Genomic DNA, 13,003 nt, shown 5'->3' with positions numbered 1-13,003 from the left:
TTCAAGTACAGGACATCCAGGACATTTGTCCTTGGCATTCACTCTGCAGAGAGCACTTTGTCCCAAACATTAAGTTTTGAATGGACTTCAGGGCATTTTCCACGGCAATGTGAACATTCAAGGTGGAAAAAGCCAGAATTATACTCTTATGCCTCTTGGGCTTTGTGCCAGAACTACAAAATGACTGATTTTTTTTTTCCAGTATAAAATCAAATATTAAAAAAAAAAAAAAAAAAAAAAATACTGGTTGCAAAGTACAGTGTCAGAGGGCAGGACACAGGTTTTTCAGGAAGTCTTATTTCCCACTGTACATAAGATTAGCCAATTTAAGAAAAAGCTTTAGCATACAACTTCCAGAAAGGAAAAAAAAAGTCTTATAGTAGAGAACTACTCCATCTGTATGTAATACAAAGTGGATTCTATAGCAAATTAGAAGTCTAATTATAAAACTCCAAAAATGAAAGATCTCTCAGACGTATATTCAGCATTTCAAATTACAGACACTGGACATCATGCATGTGTATTTCCCAGCATATTCCTTTGTGGTTCTTCTGCTGTCCTCTTCCCCATTACAGCACAAAGAGACAAACCAGTTTAAGTATTTAAATTAGACATCAACCAATATTCCCTGCACACTCTTCTATCCTCCTTTTTGTTTACTATTCTCTGCATACAGACAGGTATAATGAAATTTGGTTTCCATGACTTACTGAAGTAATTTGAAGTACTTATTGAAGTAAATTAAGTCATTTCCATGACTCACTGCAATTCTCTAATTGACAGACTTTGATTCCTAGCTTTCCTCTGTTTTATGGTTTCCAATGCCACAAAGCTGCAGAGAATTTGTGCTTTGTGTTTCACGTACTGTGAAAAATGAGAGCAAAAGGACGGTGGACTTTCACATTAATATAGCTCAGCTGGATCAGCTATGTTCTACCTTGAAATGGAAATAAAATGTTTCAGGGAAATAAACTAAACCATTTCTGAACACTTATGTGAAAAGCTGGATCAGTCACATAATTCAGCTGCATCCCAGTGATTTGACCCAAGCTTAACAATGGAGGAAGTGGAGGACAGTCAGATATAAATACAGATGGTACAGATGTCAGCAGTAATGAAATGTGTTGCACAAATGGGCATCTGAAATGGAGTAACAGAAGGACAGTTTTCTACCTGTATTACTTCAATTACTCTACAGGATTAATATGATGATATGAATTTAGAAGTTAAAGGTAATTGAGCTACACTGAAAAACAAAAGTCCTTCATGACATAAAATGTTGAGATCCAGCATCTTACGTGGGTTTCTTCCCTTTGCCCTTAAAGTGAAAGCACTGAATTTAATTTCAATTATGTAAATGAACTAAAATTTCTCTTTATGGCATTGCTCCAAATTAATGAATCAATTATTAAACTGAAGATTAGACTTCAAGAGAATTAATGAAAGTGTGGTGGATGAAATCAAAACATTTCCTTACACATGAAACTAAAATCTTAAACAGAAAAGCCAGCCCATGGACCCAGCTTGGAACTTGAAAATCATACAGTAGAAAAGCAATGAAACATAAAAGACATAATTGAGATTTTGAAGATGAGTGTTTATTCTAAGGAGGCATCAAGATGTGCACACAACATATGAACAGTCCACCAGCATTTTAGTGTAATGACTTCTGGACACAAAGAGTAATGCAGGAATGTTGCACCAGCTTTTACTGCTAGGCATTAATGGAACAAATGCTTCTTCACAAAACTTAAGTAATTTACAGTTTTGACACTACCTTCACAAGACAGAGGTTTTTTCCCATTTCCCTCACCCCAGTATTCTAGAACTCCAGTGAATTAGCAATATGAGAATGGAAAAATTGAGAAAAACACATTTTTGGTTTTTTTTTTTCCTTCCAGATTTTTCTGAGCTTTCTTTTACAGTTGGAAAGTGTATGTTTAAGAGTATCGTGAGGCCAGATGAGGAATATACTAACTATGAAGAAGAGCCACAAGCCTAAATACTTCTACTTCACATGACTGGAAATACATCCACAAAGCACATGGTCAGAGTCACACGACAAAAGCCCTGGCACATGAACAAAGTCCACCACACAACTGTAGTGAAGCAGGGGAAGGAAAGGTTGCTGGGTTCTAGGCAAACAGGCCGCAGGAAATGGCATTAGAGCACTGTACATCACTATCTTGCATACTTTCAATTTCAGAACCTCAAAAATGTAAGAAAAAGGAAAAAAAATATTAGGCTCTAAGGAATTTTTTTGTTTTAATCTGGAATAGGCCACATTATAAGGTTTCTATGCAGATTTTACCACCACCAGCTCCATAGCTGCCGGCAAGGCAAGTCAGGAAGGCTGTACTTCCTGATCTATGATTGAAGCTTCCTGCAGACACTCCTGGAGCTTGTACAGAAAGGGCAGCCAACAGGTTGGGAACACCCACTGCACTTCACTTGTTTCTGGCACAAGAATGAAACACACATATTTTTGCACTGCGGAGTTCTCTTTGCTTCCTGTCTGCTCCTGCTCCAGTGGGAATCACCACTCACTGAACACTGCTCTAGAAGTTCTGCTTCTTCCCCACTTGCCTTCCTGCACCAATTGTCATCCATCCCTGTGCCCTCCTGCTGCTGCTTACAGTACAGCCCTTACTTCCCTCTGGTTTTAAATAGTTCTCTTCTTTTCCTTCTAGTCATCTTCTTCAAACAGACATCATCATCATCATCTTTTACCTATCCTTATCACCCCTATATATGCTACCCCAGCTGCCTGGTTCCTTCTTCCATCCACCCTCACAGGGCAGTAGTTTTCTGGTTGTGAATTTTTATGGGGTTGGCAGTTTATAAAGCTACTTTAAAAATACCTCAGGGGTGGGCTAGTTACTACAATTGGGCTACTGTTTCTTTCTCTCTCCCCTTTCCTGACAGAGTTGAAAGGATGGATTCCCCATCTGCAAAGCCAATTCTCACTGTGCAGTGAAACATTATCTCACATGGGGGGCACACAAAACATCTGGGGATGCCCCTGAGTCCCAGCAGCAAGCAGCAGGCCAGAGGAGGAGCTGCAGGGTCAGCAATAGAAACTGCAGCTCCTGCTCCCAGTCTGGGATGCCATTTATACTTCAGTTTCTCATGCTAATAATACAATCACCTTTCTGTCACATGCTTCTCTAGGGTAAATTCCTGCACAGACTTTCTTCTTCAGACTCCCTGGCAGAAACATTTTACAAGTAATAGTGAAATCAGAGCTAAAAAGATCAGGTGATAATGGAAAGGAAGTGCACAACATGAAGGATAAGCCCAAACACGTCTGGTATCGTCAGCCATACTGAAAACACTCCAGAGTGTTCAAAGGAACATGGGGGAAGGGAGACAAAGAATGAAACAGAAAATGTAACACTGACCAGTATCTTAAAATGTAATTTTACTAGTACTTAAACAAAATTCAACATACTAGAGTATTTTTAGGGTAAAGCATAAATTTTTACTGGTACTTAAATTACATACTACGTGAATGGTGATTAGAAGCAGAGAGTAAGGCAAAATAGAAAGACATTTCGTTCCTGAAAAAGAAATTGAAAGCCTGGAAAACACTATATGGAGAATTTCTGAAGTATGTTCCACAAATTGCACCTCTTTCTGAGAAAACCACATGTGTGGTTTTTTTTTATGTACATTTCCTAAGTACATCTTCCACACAGTTCATTTGGATTTTTAGACAGTAAAATACGAAAACAGTAAAAAAAAAATATTAAAGGATCCAGGGTCCATTGGCCTTCTTGGCCCCCAGGGCACACTGCTGGCTCATGCCCAGCCGGCTGTCAGCCACTGCCCCCAGGTCCCTTTCTGCCCGGGCACTGTCCAGCCACACCGTACCCAGCCTACAGCAGTGCAGGGGGTTATTGTGGCCAAAATGCAGAACTCGACACTTGGACCTATTAAACTTCATCTTGTTAGACTCTGCCCATCCATCCAACTGTTCCAGGTCTCTCTGCAGAGCCCTCCTATCCTCCACAACAGTTCAACACAGATTAGTGTCATCTGCAAATATGCAATGAAAGATTCAACACCTTCATCCACGTGGTCAATAAAAACACTGAACAGAGCTGGCCCAGCACAGAGCCCTGAGGGACACCACTGGTGCCTGGCCCCAGCTGGATGCAGCACCGCTCACCAGCACTCTCAGCCAGTTCTGAGCCCAGCACTGAGTGCTCCTGTCCCAGCCGTGGGCTGCAGCTTTTCCAGCAGTGCTGTGGGAGACAGGGCCCAAGGCCTTGCTGGAGTCCAGGTACACAACATCCACAGCCCTTCCTGCATCCACCAGGCCGGTCACCTGGTCATAAAAGGAGACCAGGCTGGTCAAACATGACCTACCCCTCCTAAACCCCTGCTGGCTGGGTCTGACACCCTGGCCATCCTGTACGGGCTGCGTCATGACACCCAATATAAACTGCTCCATTACCTTGCCAGGTACTGTGGTCAGGCTGTCTTAAAATTACCAGGATGCTCCTTCCCACCCTTTCTGTGAATGGGTGGCACACTGGCCAGGTTCCAGCCATCTGGAATCTCCCCAGTGAGTCAGGGCAGCTGGTAAATTATGGAGAGAGGCTTTGCAAGCTCATCTGCCAGCTCCCTCTTCACCCTGGTGTGGATCCCATCTGGTCCCATGGATTTATGAAAATCCAAGCAGCTCAGCAGTTCTCTGTCTCCTCTTGAATAACTGGGAGACCATTCTAACACCATCAACCAACCCAGGAGAACAGTTGTCCTGGGGACAATCCATCTTCCCACTAAACACTGAAGCAAAGAAGGAATTAAGCACTTCTGCCTTCTCCTCACCTGCAGTTGCTGAGTTCCCTCCCTCATCCAGTAAAGAGCAAATGTTAGTCTTACCCATTCTTTTACCATTAATATATTTGTAGAAGCATTTTTTATTATCCCTTACAGAAGTCGCCATTTTAAGTTCAAACTGAGCTTTGGCCTACCTAATTTTTTTCCTACATGCTCTAATAGCCCCCTTAAATATTTCCTGAGAGACCTGACCCTCCTTCCAAAGATGATTCATCCTCCTTTTATTCTCAAGTTCCTTCAAAACCTCCTTGCCCATCCAAGCTGGGTGTTTACCTTGTCGACTTGTCTTTCAGCACACAGGGACAGTCTGTTCCTGTGCCCTGTGCCATTATTAAAGCCATGAAAGTTATTACACAAAGAAAACCAAAAGAATTTTGTCATCTTATATAAGAATTAAGCATCAGAGATCTATTTAGAAGCCTTAGTTGAAACAAAGGAAGTGAAATGTGAAATACATGTAATTAGCAAATCCATCAGGAATTTTCCTTGATAAGAAAATTGGGAAAAGAAGTAGAAGTGTATGTGGTTGCACATACCATGAATACCAGAGTCTGTCAAAAATAGTTTGCTAAATTAATTACAAAGTACCTGGACCTCCTATCATATTAGATATGAACATTAATATATTTTTATTATGAGCACAAAGCACAAAGAACAAATGAATATCATAAGTCTGTTGGAATTCTTATCAGGGGCTTATCAGGGCCTGCTTAGAGCTCACAAAAGGTGCCATGAAACCACATTAAATCTTATTAAGGTTAAAAATCTATATCATGCTTTGATGGTTTTAGTACCACAATGAATATTTATAGATCTGTCATACATATTTGAATCAACATTTAAAGTGAATAGTAAACTGAAAGTATTGCTTACCTGAATTTCCCAACTTCTGTTACTTTCTTTAAGCAGCAAGTTATTCAGTGAAGATATCCCCAATTCTAGAAGAGCGATGAAAAACTGAAAAAACAGAATTAGGTTACTGTCTGTTATAGCACCTAATCCAAACTATTCACAGTGAAGAGCAATGTAACTTTATAGTTCCAGGAAAAAAACAGCTACCAAGAGAGAGAGTCAGGAGTTCCTCCAAAGCTTCTCCTTCGCAAAGCACCACGAGTGTCAGAATGACTGAGCTACTTCCACTTGTGAATGATTTCAAGGATTATGACTTTCTTGTTTACAGCACTGCTGAAAGAAACTTTCACTGACTTGTGCACTCTCAGATACTCCTAATTCTTACATTCCAGTATGTTTACACACTGTTTAAAATACATAAATAATTTTTATATATATATATGTATATATGTTTGACATAGCTAAATGAAGTAAATAAGGAGCAGGGGTACAAAAGCAGTACCTCTTTAGTCTTGGCTGCTTCCTTTGCTAGGGTCAGACTTTTATAATAGCAGAGGTGTGGAAATTGTATGCATGTTCCAATGTTATTTTTGCAAGATTATAGCTAGGTACCTTTCTTAGTGATCATATTTCAAATTACTGGTAACACCAGGTAGTTCAGGGAATAATTGTTTTGTACCAGTTCCAAATAACATGGCAGTTAAACAACACAAAGTGTGTGAGGTTTAGCAAACAAGTTTGTTACTGAATCACGTCCATGACATCTGCTATGGAGTTCAGCATTTCTCAGTTAAAGGAAGGATGGATTACAAGTACTGCAGGCAATAACAGAAAGGAAAGACATTCATAAGAGCTGGCTCTGAGTGACAAGAAGAATCACTGCTACTTGAAGTAGCACAAGAATATTAAATGCCGTTAAAGCTCTATTCAAAAAACATCTCAACCCAAACAAACCAAAACACCATGGTATTCACAGAACATCTACCTGCAATCATAGTCATGACAGCACAGATATATCAGAAATCGGTTTCAAAACAGACAGAAGACGCCATGAGGAAAGCTGAAAATACCAAACAATCTAGTTCATACTTCAAATGTACATATAAAAATAAAGTACATGCAGTAGTAAATTAAATTTTGTACATTTTCTGTGTTACATATGGCAATGTTTTGCAGATTTTATTAAAATAACCAAAACAAACCAAAACAGAGCAAAACAATTCCCCAAACAAAAAGCTCCACCTCCCTACCACACTTGGGATCCTCAGTGTTTAACTTTCCTGCTATATGGCGAGGCATTTGCTGGCTGACTTCTAGTGGGGGCTTTTTTATCATATCTCAGCCCTTCCTTGCTCACACACTAGGGAACCAAGACTTCTCTTTCTTCTCAGACTGACATAATACAGATTTAAAAAGTAAAATTAAGGGGTGTTTATCTTTACCCATGTAGTTTTCAGAAAAGATTGTCAGAGAAATTATGGACTAGAAATGAAGAGCTAAGGCAGATGAGAGCAGGTATAACAGACTATAAAAGTAGAAAAATGGTTAATGAAAAGAAAAATGTTGTGAAGGAAAAGGGGTAAACTTGTCTGCATAGCATTGCATGTCAAGAGCTGTGAAAGTCCAATATAAGCAAATAAAATCCTTAAAGCTAGAAAGGCAATCATGTCTTTTTAGAGTAGATGTCAACCTTATGACAGAAGTGCCTTTGAAATTTAGCTACCTTCTAGTTTAAGATTCCATGGACAATATCTGATACATAGGAGAAACAACTCATTTAGCTGAAGCTAAATACAGACCTCCTCACTCACATGCAATGCAACTAAGTGAAAGCAAAGTGGAGAAAGGTTCATATTAGTAAATTCCACTGAGAGGAAACTGCATTATGAAAAATTAGCAAAGAAAACACATTAATAGCACACATAACATCCTAAGCATGTAGAGACCAATCTGTATAAAAAATTTAAATATGTAAAAACATTTATACAAATGAGGTAACAGTAGGTATAAGAATATCTGTATTTACAATCTCTAAGCCAAATGCCTTCCTCCACCCCTTTCCTTAAAGAAGAAAAGACTTCAAGACTTTCACTAAACTTCAGCATTAGAAATGTGGGGCCACGCTGTAAGAGCAGCAGGACAGAACAATGAAAGCCATCCTTGCACAGTAACATCTTAACAAGTCAGAAATGAGATGATCTGGACCAGTGGTTGCAAGTCATCATGTCACAGCTATTTAGAATCCCAGATGTATGAATCCTGGAGACTAAACATACATCCTAATGGACAATTTAATTAACAAAATCATCTCTATAAATTGTAGACTTTTGGCTTGAAAGGCTATTAAATGACAGCAGAGTGGAAAAAGCAGTTGTTTGCAGGTACTGCCAAGGCACACTACTTATGCAGCTGTGCCAACTTTCTATTAACTCTGGACAGTTTACTGCAGACTTGCCCATATCACATTCATTAAAAAAGCCAGTTACAACAAGTATTTGTTTAAGTGGTATTATTTGTGTGAGAATCTGAAGCTGTCCGCTTCTCTGAAGCCTTGTTTTCAAGCCTGTATTTCTAAACAGTAATTACATTACTATATACATTACTGATTTAACTAGTTACAAGAAATCATTAATGTTGCATTAGTGATTAACAGGTCACATTAACAGGTGATTTCATTGTCATCCTGATATTATCTGCTCAGATGATCTCTTATTTTACTTAGTCTTTCCCAGTTCACAAGTCACATTAGCCTTTTATGAGGAGTTCACTATAAAACTTGTGTATGAAACAAAGATAAAAGAAAAAATCAACACAGTAAATGAGATATGGGTGCCAGTAGGAAAGTGAAAGGACACTGTTTCTTAAGGAGAAAGATATTTCTTTTCACCAATTTAGCCCTACAAGAGGATTTGGGACAGCAGCTTTCTTAAACGTACCTCAGAATGCCTTTCCCTCATCTCAAACATTGTTCTCAAGAGATCCTTAGAAGATAGCAACACCAAGACATTTCAATACTTTATAATGTTTGCATTTATCTTGATTAGCCTACAGAAATTCCCCCCAAGACAGAAAAAAAGGCAAATAATTCTCCCAGAATTAAGAGAAGGAAGGAGTTGTCAGACACCCAGAAGACGGGTGTCCAGGTCATGTTTATCTGTACTGGCATCAGGTTTTCTATTTCTCCTCTTTCTAATGAAATTCCTTGGCTCATCAGAGACACACATGCCTGCTTTAGAAAATGAACACATAACACTGCATGAACACACTAGGGAGAATACTGAAAAGTACTTTGGGGTTAGAAGCAGAAAGTGCAGACATTCAGCTACATAAAAGGGTGAAACCTTGTATTTCACTTTAATTAGACACACTGAATTTTGAGTATGGAGAAACTCAGTATGTGTTACAAAGCTTGAGAGGCTAAACCTTTCTAAAGTGGAAGAAGAAGTATTTGTATATTAATATTTCTTTCTCAAGATTATTTTATGACCATAAAGGCTTTTCTTTTTTTCTAAGCAGCAGAAGGAAGGTGCATTTAGTAGCACGCTTTTAAGAGCAGGTACTCTGTTACCACACCTGCCAATACAGACTTTAAAAATCTGACATGAGTAACTTCACTGATTCATCAGATAAAGGATGTAGTCTACTTGAATTTTTTCTTCGAAATCTAGTATGAAAAATTTCTCTGCTTCAAATCATCCAGGTGACAATCAATCTGTGTGGTACTACAGATCCTGCACCTAACAGAAGCAGACAGGTCAAGGAAATGATGGAATGAAAAAAAAATCCCACCCAAAACTACAACAGTTCACTGTCTGAAATCCTACTGACCCTCAAGTTTTGTATTTTAAAGAGCTTTAAAGAGAGATAGTCTAGTGGATGGTAAGTATCCTTCTCCTCAAAAAGCAAAAAAGGACCTAGCAAGTCACTAGATATACAAACGACAACACTGCATGATGTTCAGCCCTTGCAGAAAGAGCCTTGAAAAAGCAGCTTGTTTTCCTAAGGCAAAGATTGTCAAAGCCATCACTTCCCACACTTGCACTCTCAAAAGGAGGCCTGGCATTTTGAAGGAAATATATCACAGTAATAAGCATTATTACTACGACAGATTGTGTACAACAAGTGAATAGCATTGTAAAAACAAAATGCACCAAGTAATGTGAATGCACACACAGATGGCTCAGATCTCCAGATGACCTCCCAAGTTAAGAACAGTCTGAATGTTCACATCATGCCAGGCTAATAACTCTGCTCTGCTGGTGGCAAAGACAGCTCTGGTGAACCAACTCCCCGTCCTTCTTGGTTGTTTTGCTATAAGGTTTACCTATGCAAAGAAAGAGCTAAGAAGCCCACTCTCTCAGGCAATCTAACAAAAGTCATAATGACTTGGTCTGCATTTTGAACCCATATCAATGCCTGTAATTCTCAATAGCAGTGGGTCAGTATTTTTAAGCCAGTAAGTTATTGCCAGCAATTAAAATTTCATAGAATCATATAACGTGCTGAACTGAAAGGGAACCACAAGGATCATCATCCCACTCCTGGTCCTGCACAGGACAGCCTAGAGAGTCACACCATGTGCCCAAGAGCATTATCCAACCACTTCTGGACTCTGCCAGGATTGGTGCTGTGACCACTTCCTAAGGGAGCCTTTTCCAGGAACAAACGCACTATGGGTAAAAATTCTTTTCCTAATATCCAACATAAACCTCTCCTAGCATAGCAGCTTCATACCATTCCCTTGGGTCCTGCCACTGGTCGTCACAGAGATCAATGCCACTCCTCTTGCCCTCACAAGGAAGTTGTAGACTGCAATGAGGTCTCTGCCTCTCCTCAGTCTCCTCCAGACTCAGCAAACTGAGTGACCTCAGCTACTCTTTGTATGGCTTCCCCTCTACATCCTTCACAGACTTCATTGTTCTCCTACTTTGAGGCTTGAGACAATCAATACAGCAAGGGGGAAAATAAATCATTCTTCATCCAAGTTTCCAATTTTTCCAAGTTTATTTAGACTACAGTAATACAGAGACAAGAAAAGTCAGCTTTAACTTTTCTCTTGTCCACTTTTCCTACAAATTCATAGGCATTTATAAGTTTATCTGTAATCAGCACTAAGGGCAATTAAGAATCAGATTCAGAGCAGAACACAGTTCTTTATTTAAAAAAAACTAAGCTAGTATTGTGATATTTCAGAACTAATTCCATATCTGAGAAAACAACTGCAAGTACAAAAGAATCCAAATATGCTTACCCAAAATGAAACACCTTAAACATTCACAGTGCTTTGAGAGAAATCACTATCAGAAGCAAGTGCTCTTGGTAGATATCTCTAGCTGTAACACAATGACTTTTAAGTCTATCTGTAAGAGAGGGATCAAAGAAATTGTGGAGCTTCTTTTCTAATTTAAAAGATCATCATATGCCATTTTCTGAACAGAAATAAGATCCCACAATTACCCATATTTTATTATTTCAGTAGATTTGTTTCAGAAACACACATACACACACAAAAAAATTAAAAATTAGACAATAGGGGCTTTTAATTCCATCATATTACTTTGTTTTTAATTAAGCAAAGAACAAGCAGTCAAAGAACACGCATGTCAAAGAACAAGCAGTGCTAGTACCACTGAGCATATGTAATATTAACAGATTCTGTTAATGCAGATTCCAACTTTAGCCTTCCTCCCACATGCGTACACGCACATTACCATGGTGATCTGCAAAATTTGCTGCCTGGGACTTCAGAACAGTACAGCATTTGACCTCAGCATCTTTGAATAGATACTAGCACAAAATAAATTACATTTTAAAAGACATTAAGTCACAAATAGTTTGATAAAATTGTCTGTACAGAAGAACACTGACAAAAATATTTTAATATGATCTCAACCAGTAGAAACAAAGCTTTCAGATCACACTTTCTGAAAGAAAAGTCCTTGAAAGAAAAAGAACAAAGTTTAAGAATTTTAAAAGAGAGGTAGCATATATACAGTATAAAAAGCATCATCTAGAAACACCCATTACCTCTGTGAATATTTGAGTACCTATCTGATCTGTGGAAGCATCACTTTCAAAACAACATATTTTCTTTAATGGAATTCTTAAGTTACATACTATTTCACTAAAATGCACACTTATTCGGACTACCAGAGGTCTGTGCCTGCTGTGAGTTTTTCCCAAGTAGGATTACTCTTGATGCAGTCTCCTTTTATCTATTACAATTTTCAACTGAACTAAATAATAATAAAATAATCTTAAGAAATAAGGATCATCTAACTGTGAATACATATATATCCTGACAACAGAGAGGACTAAGGACTGGGAGCAAAGGTGACAATTGTGCCCCAACCAAATAATAAATACATTAAAAATGAAATCCACCACAACCTCCAGTATCTGTATTTTTCTGTATATAAACTGATAATGCTCACACTTTGGTCTGTAAGCACCTCTGGATACAATTACCTGCAATTCTACTGAAGAAATATAAGAATTAAGACTCCACCATAACTGCTAGCTGCTGGTTGATGGCCAGTATCACTCCTGCAAATGCATTCTTGCAGAGATGCAGCTAACTTGCTCTGCAGACTTTAAATTGCAATGAATTTAGGATCTCAGGGAAAGCTGCACTACTAATTTAATCATAGCCGGGGTTTGACCTGCAATGCTTTAGAGCTGAAAGGAGCCACCACTCCTGCTGACTTCCCAGGAAAGGCTTGTGCTAAGTGTAAGTGCCACTTAGCAATCATTCATGGAAAGTAAAGGCGCCAGTGCAGGGATTTAGAGGTACTTCTACAGGAAAAGCTTAGAGGAAGCTTGGATACAGTAGACTCTAGAGGATGACACACATGTGAAACTGTCTGTACTGACATACTGCCTCTTCAAATTCACCTCATTGCAGTCTCAAGTTGAACCAAGATTTTTCAAGAGTACCCAAGGCTTTGCCATTTACAAGGCAGCTTAGGAAAACAAAGTATAATTATAAGAAATAGCAGAGCTGAACACACCTAGATTTATCCTTTAAAAAATGTCCCTATTTCAACACTGAAGGAACGACTTGATTACAAGCAAGGGTAGCAAACCCTGACTGTAACCAGTGATGTGCTCCTACTGTGAGCACATCATCTAAACATTTGTGCAAGATGAATTTTTGATAGGACAAAACCATCAACCAGCCAAAAAGAAATAAAAAACCAGAATGCATCAAAGCTTAGTCTTCTACTACCTCTGCAAAGGTAATTCCTCACATATGTTTGAGGACAAAACCAAAAAAATCACATGAGCGAGGAGTGCATGAAAT

The 13,003-nt window shown here is 38.8% G+C and overlaps 1 protein-coding gene across 3 annotated transcripts in view; it reads right to left on the bottom strand.

Annotated features, from left to right (window-relative positions):
* The window catches only part of CDC42SE2 (CDC42 small effector 2), an 80,738-nt gene that overhangs the window by 61,083 nt on the left and 6,652 nt on the right, over positions 1 to 13,003 (bottom strand). For all 3 annotated transcript variants that reach the window (XM_030258881.4, XM_030258882.4, XM_030258883.4), the window contains exon 3: positions 5,722 to 5,805. The gene's annotated coding sequence lies outside the window, so the exon portion shown is untranslated. The remainder of the gene's footprint in view (positions 1 to 5,721; positions 5,806 to 13,003) is intronic.

This window comes from Taeniopygia guttata, chromosome Z (assembly GCF_048771995.1).
Source record: "Taeniopygia guttata chromosome Z, bTaeGut7.mat, whole genome shotgun sequence".
Lineage (NCBI taxonomy): Eukaryota > Metazoa > Chordata > Aves > Passeriformes > Estrildidae > Taeniopygia > Taeniopygia guttata.
This window is presented reverse-complemented; position numbering and strand designations above follow the sequence as displayed.